Genomic DNA, 13173 nt, shown 5'->3' with positions numbered 1-13173 from the left:
TGTAAGTAAACTATTTTTAAGTTACCAAATATGGTCTTTTTCTATGCTAAGGGAAGTGTGGAACTTTGGAAGAAACTTAGAAGGGGGTACTGTATTTTAAAGGTCAAACAGCCTATAGTTCAGTGCTCCGCTTTGCTGCATATTTTGTAATTTTAAATCTCTGCTGGGGTTCCCTCACCAAAGAACACTTGCTCCAAACCTGAATCTAGGAATCCAGGCTTCTCCTTTTTATTTTAACCACATATCTTTTTTCCTTTTACCAAATTAAAACAACAGATAGGTTAGAAAAAAGAGAATGAGGCAAAGAAGGAGGGAGAGAAGGCAGCTGTATCAGGACAATGGCATGGTAAAAGGTGTTGCCCCAAAGTAAATAACACCCACCCTGAAGCTGTTTTTTTGCCCTGACGGGAACCACCACCCCCATCAACAGCCTTGTGTCCCATTGAAAACAATAGATTGGGGCTTAGTCATGTCTAGCTGACATGGATTTCTAAAGTATTTACTTGGGCCTTTGCTAGATTTTCTGGATTGAGGTCATTTACGGTTATTTCAGCTGGTTTAAAAACCCTAACTATGCTTGGCTATGACCCTGCCCAGGTCTATGAGGGCATAGGGCTTGAAGGGGAAGCAGGCGATGTCAAGTTGCAAGTCCAGCAAACATTGTAGGGGTCCTTGGGCAACTCCAAGAGGCCTTGTTAAGGAAGACTGACAAAACATACAAGTGAAACCTCATATAGGCAGACTAGGCCTGAAGTGTGCAAGGAGCTGGCTGGTTGGTTAGGACCCTCACCTTAGGTATCACATTTTCCTTTTTCTCTTTGTTCATATTGACTGAGGACTAGATTCTTTTCCATATGACCACCCATTCCAGTTTTCCTTTAATCGTTCTTTTCAACTAAAAATTGTGTAATGGCTTTTTTGAGGAATATATACACACATCTTTGTTGATTCCCCCCCCCCCCCGCCGTTGACCAAAACATAAATGAATAGTCTTATTGTGTCTGATGTTATCTGTGCTACATATTGTGGCAATGATGTCCTAGATGCTATATGATTTTTAAGTGCATGTTTACAGACACACCACAGAGCACCCGAATGAAGCTCACAAACCGGTTTGGGAACTCCTGCTATATACATTCTGTGGGGATTCAGCCCCACTGAATGAATGGGATTTACAGTGGTACCTCGGGTTACATACGCTTCAGGTTACAGACTCCGATAACCCAGAAATAGTACCTCGGGTTAAGAACTTTGCTTCAGGATGAGAACAGAAATCACACAGCGGCGGCACGGCAGCAGCGGGAGGCCCCATTAGCTAAAGTCGAGCTTCAGGTTAAGAACAGTTTCAGTTTAAGGACAGACCTCCGGAACGAATTAAGTACGTAACCAGAGGTACCACTGTACTTAAATCTAAGCAGACATAACTAAGATTACAATGTTACTAAAAAAAATAAAAAAATGTATTTATTGATGGATTCCGTTCCTCCAGTGGGAGAGATGGAAAGCACAGCTTATTCTGTCCAGAAGAAGCTCCACCAGGCCTTCTCTCCTTACAAATGTCACCTGGGAGCAGCCATTTTGTCACACTGCATCAGTGGGAGAAATAGAAAGCAGGGTTCATCCTATCTTATTTTTGCTAAAACCCCAGCTCTATCAGGCACCTCTTACTCCTGAATCACACAAGCTGGTCATTATAAGAACAACTGTTTAACAATTGGAACCTGAGTTTGATTCCACCCCCCACCCCCTTTCCTCTCTGTCCCTTTTCCATTGTGTCGTGTTTTTTAGGTTGTGGGCAGGCTGTTCTGGGAGCCTTTTTAGCTGAAGCCTGGGTTACAAATGCTTTAAATAAATAATACTTCAATAAGTTTAACACAGGGGAAGCAAAGAGGAAGTATAAACTACAGGCCATCTGAAGTTTAAAAGCTCTGCAAGTACCGTAGAATAATCCCTAGCTTTATTGAGGACAGACTGGTGGATTCATATGGCTGTTCCCTCATTTGAGGTACAGTGGTACCTCGGGTTACAGACGCTTCAGGTTACAGACACTTCAGGTTACAGACTCCGCTAACCCAGAAATAGTACCTCGGGTTAAGAACTTTACCTCAGGATGAGAACAGAAGTTGCACGCCGGCGGCACGGCGACAGTGGGAGACCCCATTAGCTAAAGTGGTACCTCAGGTTAAGAGCAGTTTCAGGTTAAGAATAGACCTCCAGAACGAATTAAGTTCTTAACCCGAGGTACCACTGTACTGTATTTGATTCCCAATTCCTTCAGATATTTGCATGAAAGTAAACCATGAAATGCTGTTCTGTGTCCAAAAGGCAAGTGGAGTTGGCCAGGGTAAATGCAGAAGAGCTGTAACACTAGTGGCATATATTTACACATCTGGCTGAGTTTCCTTTCATTATTGACTTCTGGAAACAAATTCAGGGAACAGTTGCAGGCGTAACAAGCTAAACAATCCCTCACACTAGGAACATATGTCTTGCACTCACAGCTGCCAAGCTATTAGTCATGCAAAATGAAAGGAAATAAAAATTCAGTTGTAATGGAGTTTCAAGCAATATCTGTGTGGTGGCCATATCGTGAGAAGGGGTCATCAGTTTAAAAATTAGTCCTCATAACGTAAGAGCTCAATATAACACAATGCATGTTCTTTTCTTCAGACTGCTACAGGCCCATAAAAGAACACGAAGAAACATGGAAGGTCTACAACATTCCTTGTGATGATTATTCAGTCTGGCAGGCTTGGAATAAAGGTAAAAACAAAACCAGCAGAGTATTCCCTTACATAATGTTGATATTACTGGAACTATATAATAAACTACTCTGTACACAATTTAAAAATATTATCATAATCTTAGACTTTCCTCCATCTTTTATTTAAATTTTTGTAGATTCCTGAGGCCAAACACTTGTATTACACCCCCCCCCCCCCCCAATTTTACACAGGGCTATGGCCAGCTACATGGAGAGAATATAGCAGCATAATCTTGAATTCCCCATAAACATTCCACTGTTTTACTGGCATGACTAGCCTTGATGTGTTTAGTGTTATACTGATGGATTGAACCGCAACATCAGGTAATTGAAACCATTCACAGCCTATCTGGAAAACTAAATGGCCGTGTTTTCTTCAGCTGAGCTGAACTATGATTCTGTGGCAGTGAACGAGCGTAGCAAACCCCATGTAACTTTATGATACTTTCGCAAAAGCACTTTTTACAAACTTTACAGAATCTACAGCATGCGATTATGCCATCTCAAAAAACAAATGCCAAATCAAAGGAATCCCCAGCAGGAATAGTTTCCAGAGGGGAAGCTGTGTTAAGATTATTGCAGCAAAAGCAACAAAGCCACTTTTTTTTAGTGTTTTAGTGGGTTTTTAGTGTTTATAATAGAATTTTTATACAGAATAACATATAACAGTAAAAATCAATGGTGGGTTACCAGATAAAAAGCTGAGTTTGATCAAATCATAGACAGAGTCAGAAATATGGGCACCACTTCAGGTTGAATAACCACTCAAGACTAACTACTTTAAAGACTAACAAATTTATCATGCCGTATGCTTTTGTGAGCTGCAGTCCATGTCATCAGATGCAGCAAGTGTTGTCCTGAGTTGCAGATACATGTTTGGGGGAGGGATTGTAAACAATGAGGTCAGAAGGAAAAGAAATACAGAATGTATAGACAATGAAAATTACAGTATGTTATTAACAGTGGCCACTGAGGATGGGGGGAGTTGTTGATCACATAGACACCCTGCCATTTGTAATCCAATCCACACATGTAGTGTGATTTATTTTTTTAATCTATCATTCTGATTCATTGTTGTTTGCTTGATAGTTTTTGCAGGGCAAAGTAAAGCAATCTCTGATCTTGAATCTAGTGTTTCTGTCCAGAAAACCTTATCAGTTGTGAAATCTGAGTGTTTAGAAGTTAGTTAATAGCAAGGAAGAATGGGACCTGTTCCTTAAAGCTACAAATGGCCAGTTCTTCTGGGTCTATGTTCTTGCATGGAAATTGAACATTCTTCTAATCTTCTTGCAGTGCAGATGATATAAGGGGCAGGTCTTCTCAATTTGCATTGAAAGGGGCTCCACATGGTAGTCACACAGTACATATGTGGTATGTTGGTGCTCACTGCATTAAATACACATGTATCCCCCCCAACCCCCCCCCCACATGCCCTTCTACTCTAGCACATTTTGAGAGAGAATTCAGAAGAAAGTTATATTTTATGTTGTCTAAGTAGAAATGTGGAACTCATACTCAGTAATCACTCTGGAATTTATAGGAATTATTGTTAAGGCTTTGAAACAGGAAAAAAGGTTTATGAAGAATGTATTTTGCTATATCATTTAATTAAAAGATCATAGCTAGCAATAATGCAGTCTATTAAAAAACCTAGTATTATCATAATTACGCTTTTTGTGTGCATGTGCACGTTAACAAATCTATCAAAATACTATTTTAAATGACAAGAGGCAAAATTTCAAATATCTATCTGGCTAAATCTAGATTCCAGGTTTAAAATCCGATGAAGATGCAGCGGGAAAAAACAGTTTTTCTTCTCATTTCATCCAGAAGGTGGCATCATATCATGACTTTTCTTCCATCGAAAGTGAAGAGGATATATAACAAAATATAGAATCTCTCATGCTGAAATTAATACCAATACAGTAGTTCCATACGAATAATTGCTGATTTTAAAATATATTTCTTAATATACATAATCTTTGAAAGTCTGTGATGGTAGTTAACATGGTTACAAATATTAGTCCTTATCTCCTGTAGTCAAAATAAGGACTGTAAATTTAGCTGCATTTGGACCTAATCACTATAATCAGGGTACACAACCTGCACATTCCTCCTTCGCTCCTTCCTTCCTACTTAGTGGCGAAGCTAGTGACTAACTTAGTACAGTGGCACCTTGGTTTGCAACTGTTTTGGATTACAACCATGTCAAACCCTGAACTGTGTGTCCCTTTTTTTGGATTACAACCCATTTTGGGGGGGATTACAACCCATATTTTTTGGGGAGGTCCCATTGGTGAAAGCACACTTTGGGTTACAACCTGTTTTGGTTTACAACCGGATCTCCGGAACAGATTATGGTTGTAGACCAAGGTATCACTGTATTACAACTGAAGCGGCACTCATGTTTAGGAATCAAAGTATTGCTCCTCCCTTTTTCCCAGCAGAAAAATAAACCATGTGCTCTGGTTCAGATGTAACACAAGCAAGCCAGCCACCCCATGGTTTGTTTCCTGGCTGGGAGGAAGGGAAGAACAAATCAGAAGTGCTTGGGTTGTGTGTACTAGCACAGAGGTTGTGCAATAGCCATTGTTAACAGCCAGTGTTTTGTCTGAATGTGCCCAGTGTCTGTCATAAATACATTGCTTTGAGCTCATTGTTAATTCTGTTGAGTGGATTTTTATTGAACTGCATTCTAAGGCTAAAGGTAAAGGTAAGGGGACCCTTGACCATTAGGTCCAATCGTGACCGACTCTGGGGTTGCGGCGCTCATCTCGCTTTATTGGCCGAGGGAGCCGGCGTACAGCTTCCGGGTCATGTGGCCAGCATGACTAAGCCACTTCTGGTGAACCAGAGCAATGCATGGAAACACCGTTTACCTTTCCGCCGGAGCGGTACCTACTTGCACTTTGATGTGCTTTCGAACTGCTAGGTTGGCAGGAGCAGGGACCGAGCAACGGGAGCTCACCCCGTCGTGGGGATTCGAACTGCCGACCTTCTGATTGGCAAGTCCTAGGCTCTGTGGTTTAACCCACAGCGCCACCCGCGTCCCATTCTACAGCTACACATTGCTTAATAAGCCACATTCACAGATTTCTCATTCTCTGAACATGGCATGCAAATGCCAGCTTGAGCTACAAACAGTGCCGTGTTAACTTATGTAGGTTAAAATTTATTGATATGACAATTAGAATATTTGTTTGTTTATTTATTTATTTTGTATACTCCATAGATCTCAGGGCAGTTCACAAATACAAGATAAAAAACACAAAATACATAATAAAAACAAGAACGAAAACCAACAAATAACCCCTGCTTCACCCAACAACACATTTAAAAGATTCTAAACAATGTTTTTATTGCAGTAGTATTGCAAATGTCCCTTAGTGTATATCTGTATGGCAGCTTCCTACAATATGCTAGAATCACTAGTAGTTAAAAGAGAAATGGGTCTCCCTGCCTGGATAGGACAATAATATTTTAAGTAGGTAAGTAAGTAAGTAATCGATCATTGCACTTCTATTTAGAGCAGACAAAATAAAGTACTTCTTCACACTGCATATAATTAAGCTATGGAGTTTTCCCCCACTACATGTGTAGTAATGGCCCAAAAGAGGATGAGGCAAATTCAGGGAGAACAAGACTATCAGTGGCTACCCACCATGATGGCTAAGTTCCACCTCTGTTGTCAGAAGCAATATGCCTCTTAATGCCAGTAGTTAGGGAATCACAAGTGGGAAGAATGCTGTAGGCATCTAGTTGGCCATTATGAAAAAAGGATGTTGAACTAGATGGGTCTTTGACCTGATCCTGCAGCGCTCTATTTACATCTTTAGAAGGATATTTTTACTAGATGGTATCAAATGTGGACATACACAAAAGTTTATTAAGAAAATTACTTCTTGTCTCTCTCTGTGCATGCATCGGTATAAACACAGGTTTACAGCCTAATTTTGAACAGTTCACACAAACTCCATATTTTCAATTAGGATTCAATGGTTTGCACAAATGAGAAATTTTTCTATTACCTAGAGCATATGAAAGGAGGATGCACATAAGAATGGGGCTTTTCTCTAGCCCTCTAAACCACAGTTTGGAGGATAAATAATTTGAAATCTGGCTGCAGCCCTATTTCCTGTGATGTGGGCCTCCATATCCACACGTTCATTCTAATTACAAGCCGCATAAAAGGTCAGTGAACTAGATGAAAACACTATTGAACTAATACTGAACTATTTCCCACCACACCACCAGTTTTTTTCTGAAGATTGTTTCCATGACTGGCAGTATATGGAGACAGAAGCTGGTTACCAGAAGTGTCAGGCTGTAAATTTATTGACTTGGTATTTTGCTTCACTGAGCACAGAGGACATCTGTGCAATCTTAATTTTTTTTTTCTAAGGGGTCCTCACAAGAAAGCTGCTCACACAAAGAAAAGCCAATCTGCAAACCATTCCTTGAAACTTGGCCTTTCCTGTCTCGTTACTGAGTGAAATCAATAGGCAGCTGTGGATTTGTTGACCTGGACACGATAGTGGAACAGTAATAAGAAATAAAAAAAAAATGAACCCCCCCCCCCGATAATAGATCCCACCCCCACTTCAGATGCAGAAAGTAGGAATACTATAAAGATTGGAGGACTCTACAGTCTTCTGTATAATGCTAGAGAATGTCATGTTGAGAAAGGGCATGGGCTCCCCACATCACCACTCCTTAATCGTCCCATATTTTCACATACACACACAGACAAATCATATTAATCAAATCTGCTTTCAGCTGTATGAAAAGGGCAGCTTGAATGGATCACAGCTTAGGAGGAAATTCAATACAGAAGAGAACCTTGGCTTCATATAAGCCTAAAACTTTGAAAAAAAATATCCCTTATATTGCGTATGATCTTCAATAGCCATATCAATTATGTATCAAAGAGCTGCCAGTGTCTTCTGTGTGGGTGTTAGATAGCCAATGAGGGCACCATAGGAATCAATGATTAGTTAAGGACACTGCTTCTTCTAATTTGATTTTGTGCAACTGACTATGGAAAAAAATAATACAAATAAAGGGCGGGTTAAATAAATTGTGTCATGGATGCTAACAAGTCCCATAAAAGCCTCTTTGACTACTCTGTGTAGTCAAAGGGATGGGATGTTGTATTTCTCTGCCACTACCATGTACCCACTGTTTAATATTGCAACCTTTACTGTACCTTGGTAAAGAGAATAATAAGTAGAAAGCTGTGAAAATTCACTGAGAGTTGTATTCTAAACTCAGCTTTTCTCATCTTTCACAGCACTAAGAAGCATGCTTTCCTATAACAATGCAGTCACCAGAAAGTGATGCATAAAACACTCCTAAGAAATGATAGCTCACCTTTGAAATTCAACACACCCAGTCATTCCTACCTTCCCGTCCATAGAACTTCATACCTTTTATTCCTAGGCCCTTTGTGTTGATAGCTTATTGATGACACTAAGCATCAGAATGTTTATGAACGTTCCAAGACATCACAGCAGCTCAGTGACAGAGGTGGAGCTCATTTCAGCAAATTAAAGCTACTGGCACACGGTGATGCATGCCCGAGTGCGCTGAAACATTGTTTACTTCCCTGCTGCAGCAGTACCTATTTATCTACTTTCATTGGTATGCTTTCGAACTGCTAGGTTGGTAGAAGCTGGGACACACCGTTGTGCGGATTTGAACTGCTGACCTTCACTTGGCAAGTCCAAGAGGCTCAGTGGTTTATACCACTTCTACCTGCAGGATTTGTTTCAGAGGGCGGGACTGGGAGACTATAACATAGCATCTTGGCTGCTTCTGTTGCCTGGAGATCTGAGTTGCAAAAGTTGGAGAAGTGTGAATTTTGAAGGATAGTTGTATGTTAATTCGCTTCTTGTTTCAGAACATGCAAATTAGGTAGGTTCACCTTTAAATGTGAACCAAATCAAATTTATTTCCCATTCCTACTTCATGCATAGGACTGCGCTCAAAAAGCCATAAAATTCCACAGGTACTTGTCAGGTCTCTGGAGACTTTCCTTCGGGATTCAATGTAAGCATGAAATTGCAAGGTGTTGCAGCTGTTGTTCAGATCTACAGTGGTACCTCGGGTTAAGTACTTAATTCGTTCCGGAGGTCCGTACTTAACCTGAAACTGTTCTTAATCTGAAGCACCACTTTAGCTAATGGGGCCTCCCGCTGCTGCCGCGCCTCCAGAGCACAATTTCTGTTCTCATCCTGAAGCAAAGTTCTTAACCTGAGGTACTATTTCTGGGTTAGCGGAGTCTGTAACCTGAAGCGTATGTAACCTGAAGCGTATGTAACCCGAGGTACCACTGTATATGGAATGCTGGTGAAAACTGTCAATGATATCTGCTGTGCCAAGCCAGGAGAAGTACCGTATTTTTTGCACCATAACACTCACTTTTTTCCTCCTAGAAAGTAAGGGGAAATGTCTGTGTGTGTTATGGAGCGAATGCCTGCGGGTGGCGGGGGGATCTGCTGCAGTCGTGAGTAGAGGATCCATGGTTCCCCTTCCTTCCCCCCTCCGTGGTTACAAAGCATGGATCCACATGGATCCTCAGGATTTTTGCATTGGACTACTCCAAACTCACTGTCAGATCACATGTCTGTGGCCACAGCATGAACCACAACGCTCTGTCTCATGAGACCAGGGCCCTGCAGGATCTGAATTCTTTCCGCAGGGCCTGTAAGACAGAGTTGTTCCGCCTGGCCTTTGGCTTGGAGCCAATTTGATTCCCTCCCTCCCTCCCTCTCTTTCTTTTTTCTTTTCCTTCTCCTCCTGCAAGGAGGCTACATTTTAATATTTTAATGTTCCATTATTTTAATGTTGTATTTTATTTTTGTTTTTAAGTTGTAATCATTCTTCTTGTTTTTATTATTGCTTGTAAGCCGCTCTGAGCCCGGCCTTGGCTGGGGAGGGCGGGGTATAAATAAATTATTATTATTATTATTATTATTATTATTATTATTATTATTATTATTTATGCACTATTTCATTTAGAATATTTTTTTTTCTTGTTTTCCTCCTCTAAAAACTACGTGTGTGTTATGGTCTGGTGCGTGTTATAGAGCGAAAAATACGGTATGTTGTACTTGGGCAATCGAAGTGCAGTGCAGGATCACACTCCAGGATTCTTTGTGTAACCGCTTTATATCTGGTCCACTTAAGAAGATGTCGTCATGTGTAAAAAGCACTCATATTTGAAGATGCCTCTACCAAATATTGAGCAGGATATTGAATTCCTTGCACTGGATCAAGGGCTCTGGCCAAGCAGTCTGTCTCCAACCATTCCATTCAGCCCTATAACTCACTTAACTGATCTAGCACAGATTGTTTGACAGGTCTTGTTTTAAAGACATTCAAAGGCCAGTCACTCAAAAGAGCAGGCTTCTAAAAATTGCTACCAGGAATATGGGACATTCCTGAAGCCTCTTTGAAACACATCCACTTCTATCCAGTCTGCGAAGGAAATCTGCTAATAGTCAATGCATGGCATTAGGAACGGAATACAACCACGAAATTGCAGCCTTCAGACTGGAATGAAAGATGGGTTATGTCTGCTCCATTTCCTACTCTTAGATAATTATTGTCTTTATTGCAGCCCTTTACTGAAACGTCTGAAAGGGAAATTATCTGGATGGTTCTTGTGATGTCACTTTAGATTTGATTGTGCTCTTGTTTTATTTGTAAGGGCAGCTAAAGTTGCCACTGGCATCCTCTCTGTTTCCTAAGGGATTTGGTGCCTGCCATTAAAAATGGACACTGATTGACACTTACAGTGCAATCTTACACAGAACTAAGTTACTCTGAGCTCAGTGAGACTTTCAGTATAGGATTGCAGCCTAGGTGTACTGTGTATTAGAAGCATGATATCACTGAGAATACAAAGTACACGGAAATTCTAGGGAAGAGCAGATTACTAAGAGTTAGGGTTAGTCCACATGGGCACTTTGACTGTTCTTTTCATTCTTGGGTGCATGGTTGTGTGACGTACTGGGGACAGGCTGGAGGCCTGGGCAGGCTGGGTTGTTCTCTTATATACCTGCTGGGATTGACAAGGCATCTCATAAAATGAAAATCAGATGGGGGGACTTGGGGAAGCTCACCTAACAATGTTTAGAAAAAATAGGATAAGACAAGAATTTGTTTGTTTTTCTGTTTGTGTTGTTTAGTTGTGTTATAAAATGAATTTTTAAAAAACTGGGGGGGGGGGGGAGGGATTGACAAGGCATCTGACCACCCTCACTTGAATATCATAGCTCTCCTGTAGTTGCCAAACCAATTAACCAACTAGAACCTGGAGACTCCAGTTGAGAGCATTCCATGTCAAGAAGGAGGGCAAGTGGGCACTCTATCAAATGACAGGGCAGGAGTTACATGGAGCAGGGCATTTTCACTGGTGCTGCCCATTGTATGCCTCACTCTTCCCAGACCTGCTCTCTTTTGGCCTGTATTTTGGAGCTTTATAATTTAGGAAGACTTTGGAAGAACTGGTTGACATGTCTTATCAGTTGCTGAGGTATGAGCAGATTTTATTTGCTGCTATTCTGTGCTTCTGGTGCACCAGGGTTTACACCAGCGTAATGGAGTTGGCCAGGATGCCAGAAGGGATGCAGTTTATGAGCTTTTTCCATTATCTGCACAGCAGGGGGTGTTCAGTCAACAGTGCAAAGGCTGAGCTGAAGCATTCCCTGCTGGTCACCTGCTTTCAGCAATAGGAGTCGCTCTTTGGTAGTACCCAATTGGTTAGCTGTCAGATTCTAGAGCTCCCTATTGCTGGTTATTAGGTAATTCACAAAATACAGAGTCCATTCATAAAACACAGTGTTCATTCATAAAGCAGTAACACAAATCTCCATTGCTACATATTGGGTGTATATTTCAGTGGTTGAACGTACAAGTTTATGGCCATGCTGTAGTGTAGTGCTTATGCGACTGTGAATAAAAGGTGGCTGGGCTCATTGTCTCAGGGTTTGGGGAGGAAGAGGTGACAAAACTGATTTCCAGTAAGTGCCCCAAATTAATCTCTCGTTCCTTGGTATCCAAAAACTCTGCTCCAAGAACTCTGAGAACCAAAATTGGTTTCCATTTGGAGCAGGGCCTTTTCAGCGATGGCTCTTACAGCTGTAAACTGCATTCCCTTCAGAGGTTTGCTTATGTTCATCTTTGTTCTCTTTAAAACATAAAATAGACGGATAAAATTGTTTCTTGCTCCTTCAGGACTTTGAGAATTGGAATCAAATGGAAATATGTTTTTGATTTGTTCCTGCTTGAGACTGGCCCTGTGTTGTACTTCACAGAGCCCAGTCTTCTATTTGAAGGGCTACCTGTTTGAAGAACACTCTAGTCCAAGTCCAGCAGAATGAGTACAACACAGGTCACCTGGTTAGACATCCCCACTATGGTGAGGGATATGGTACTTATATTTAAACTACAACAATTATGTCTACATTTGCATCTATATAAATTAACACATGCAGATTTTATGTAAAGCTGTTTCCTGCTTTTCTTGGTGATGCGGTTCTTTCTCTTAGGTTGAGTCATAATTGGCTACCTGATTGGAATTTGTTTCAAATTATTTTGCTTATTCATTTTGAAATTTTTCTTTTAGTATCTGTGAAGAGTCTTGGGGACGCTTTTTTCTTCAAAAGTAGCATAAACAAGTAGGAAAAAAATTAGTAATTCTGAGGGCGCAAAGCCTTTATTACCTTGCCTCTGTCCTGAAACACCATGGCTTTCTTTCACTCTTCCACTCCTCTTGTTTCTTCATGTCTTTCTATTTAAAATACTTTTATTTTCTACTGCCCAGGCCACCTACCTTGGTTAACGTGGCAGCTTTCTTTCAGATACTTTCTGGCTTCATTAGAGGCAATGCAGAGTTTTTCTAGCTTCCTGGCCCCATGAGATGACTGCTAAACCACACAGGATCCGTACTGCATGCTTTCCCTGGGATCAGGAGGTCATAAATAAAACTCACATACTGTATTGCTTTTAAATGTATTGTGTTTTGAACTGCTGCCTTTCTTCCTTTTTGCCGCACTCTGCCAGGATTGTAAAAGGCCTGTGAGCCAATAAAACCCTGATTAGGCTGGATAGTCAGTGTGTTTATTTCACTGTAAACTTTTCAACATCCCTAAAGCAATGGCCGCTAGTGCTTTGAGGTTCTGCAGAAAACACTGAAAATGCATGAAGGAGGGAACACACACACACACACAGAAAAACACACTTTCATTTCAGGGACAAGCTAGACAATGCATTATCATATTTGCGTACCTTTAAGCTGGTCAAAAACTTATAGCAAAACCAAAGGGAAGAAAAGGAGGGCTGTGAGCTAAGAGTGGGGCATAGTTTGAAAATCTGCTCAGCCCTTTAATTCCCCTCAGCACATC

General features: G+C 40.9%; 1 long non-coding RNA gene across 3 annotated transcripts; it reads left to right on the top strand.

The window, feature by feature from the left end:
• The first annotated feature begins 395 nt into the window (after positions 1-395).
• On the top strand, positions 396-5715 carry LOC114607710 (uncharacterized). 3 transcript variants are annotated; one of them, XR_003709208.2, is made up of 3 exons: positions 396-795; positions 2671-2763; positions 4529-5471. It is a non-coding gene; the product is annotated as an uncharacterized LOC114607710 (long non-coding RNA). The 3 variants fall into 3 exon arrangements; XR_003709209.2 differs by lacking the exon at positions 396-795 and adding an exon at positions 1486-1687; XR_003709210.2 differs by lacking the exon at positions 396-795 and adding an exon at positions 1698-2005 and having other exon boundaries at positions 4529-5715.
• The last annotated feature ends 7458 nt before the right edge of the window (positions 5716-13173 follow it).

The sequence above is a fragment of the Podarcis muralis genome, chromosome 12, assembly GCF_964188315.1.
Source record: "Podarcis muralis chromosome 12, rPodMur119.hap1.1, whole genome shotgun sequence".
Lineage (NCBI taxonomy): Eukaryota > Metazoa > Chordata > Lepidosauria > Squamata > Lacertidae > Podarcis > Podarcis muralis.
The sequence above is the reverse complement of the archived record's forward strand: the minus strand, read 5'-3'. Positions and strand labels throughout refer to the sequence as shown.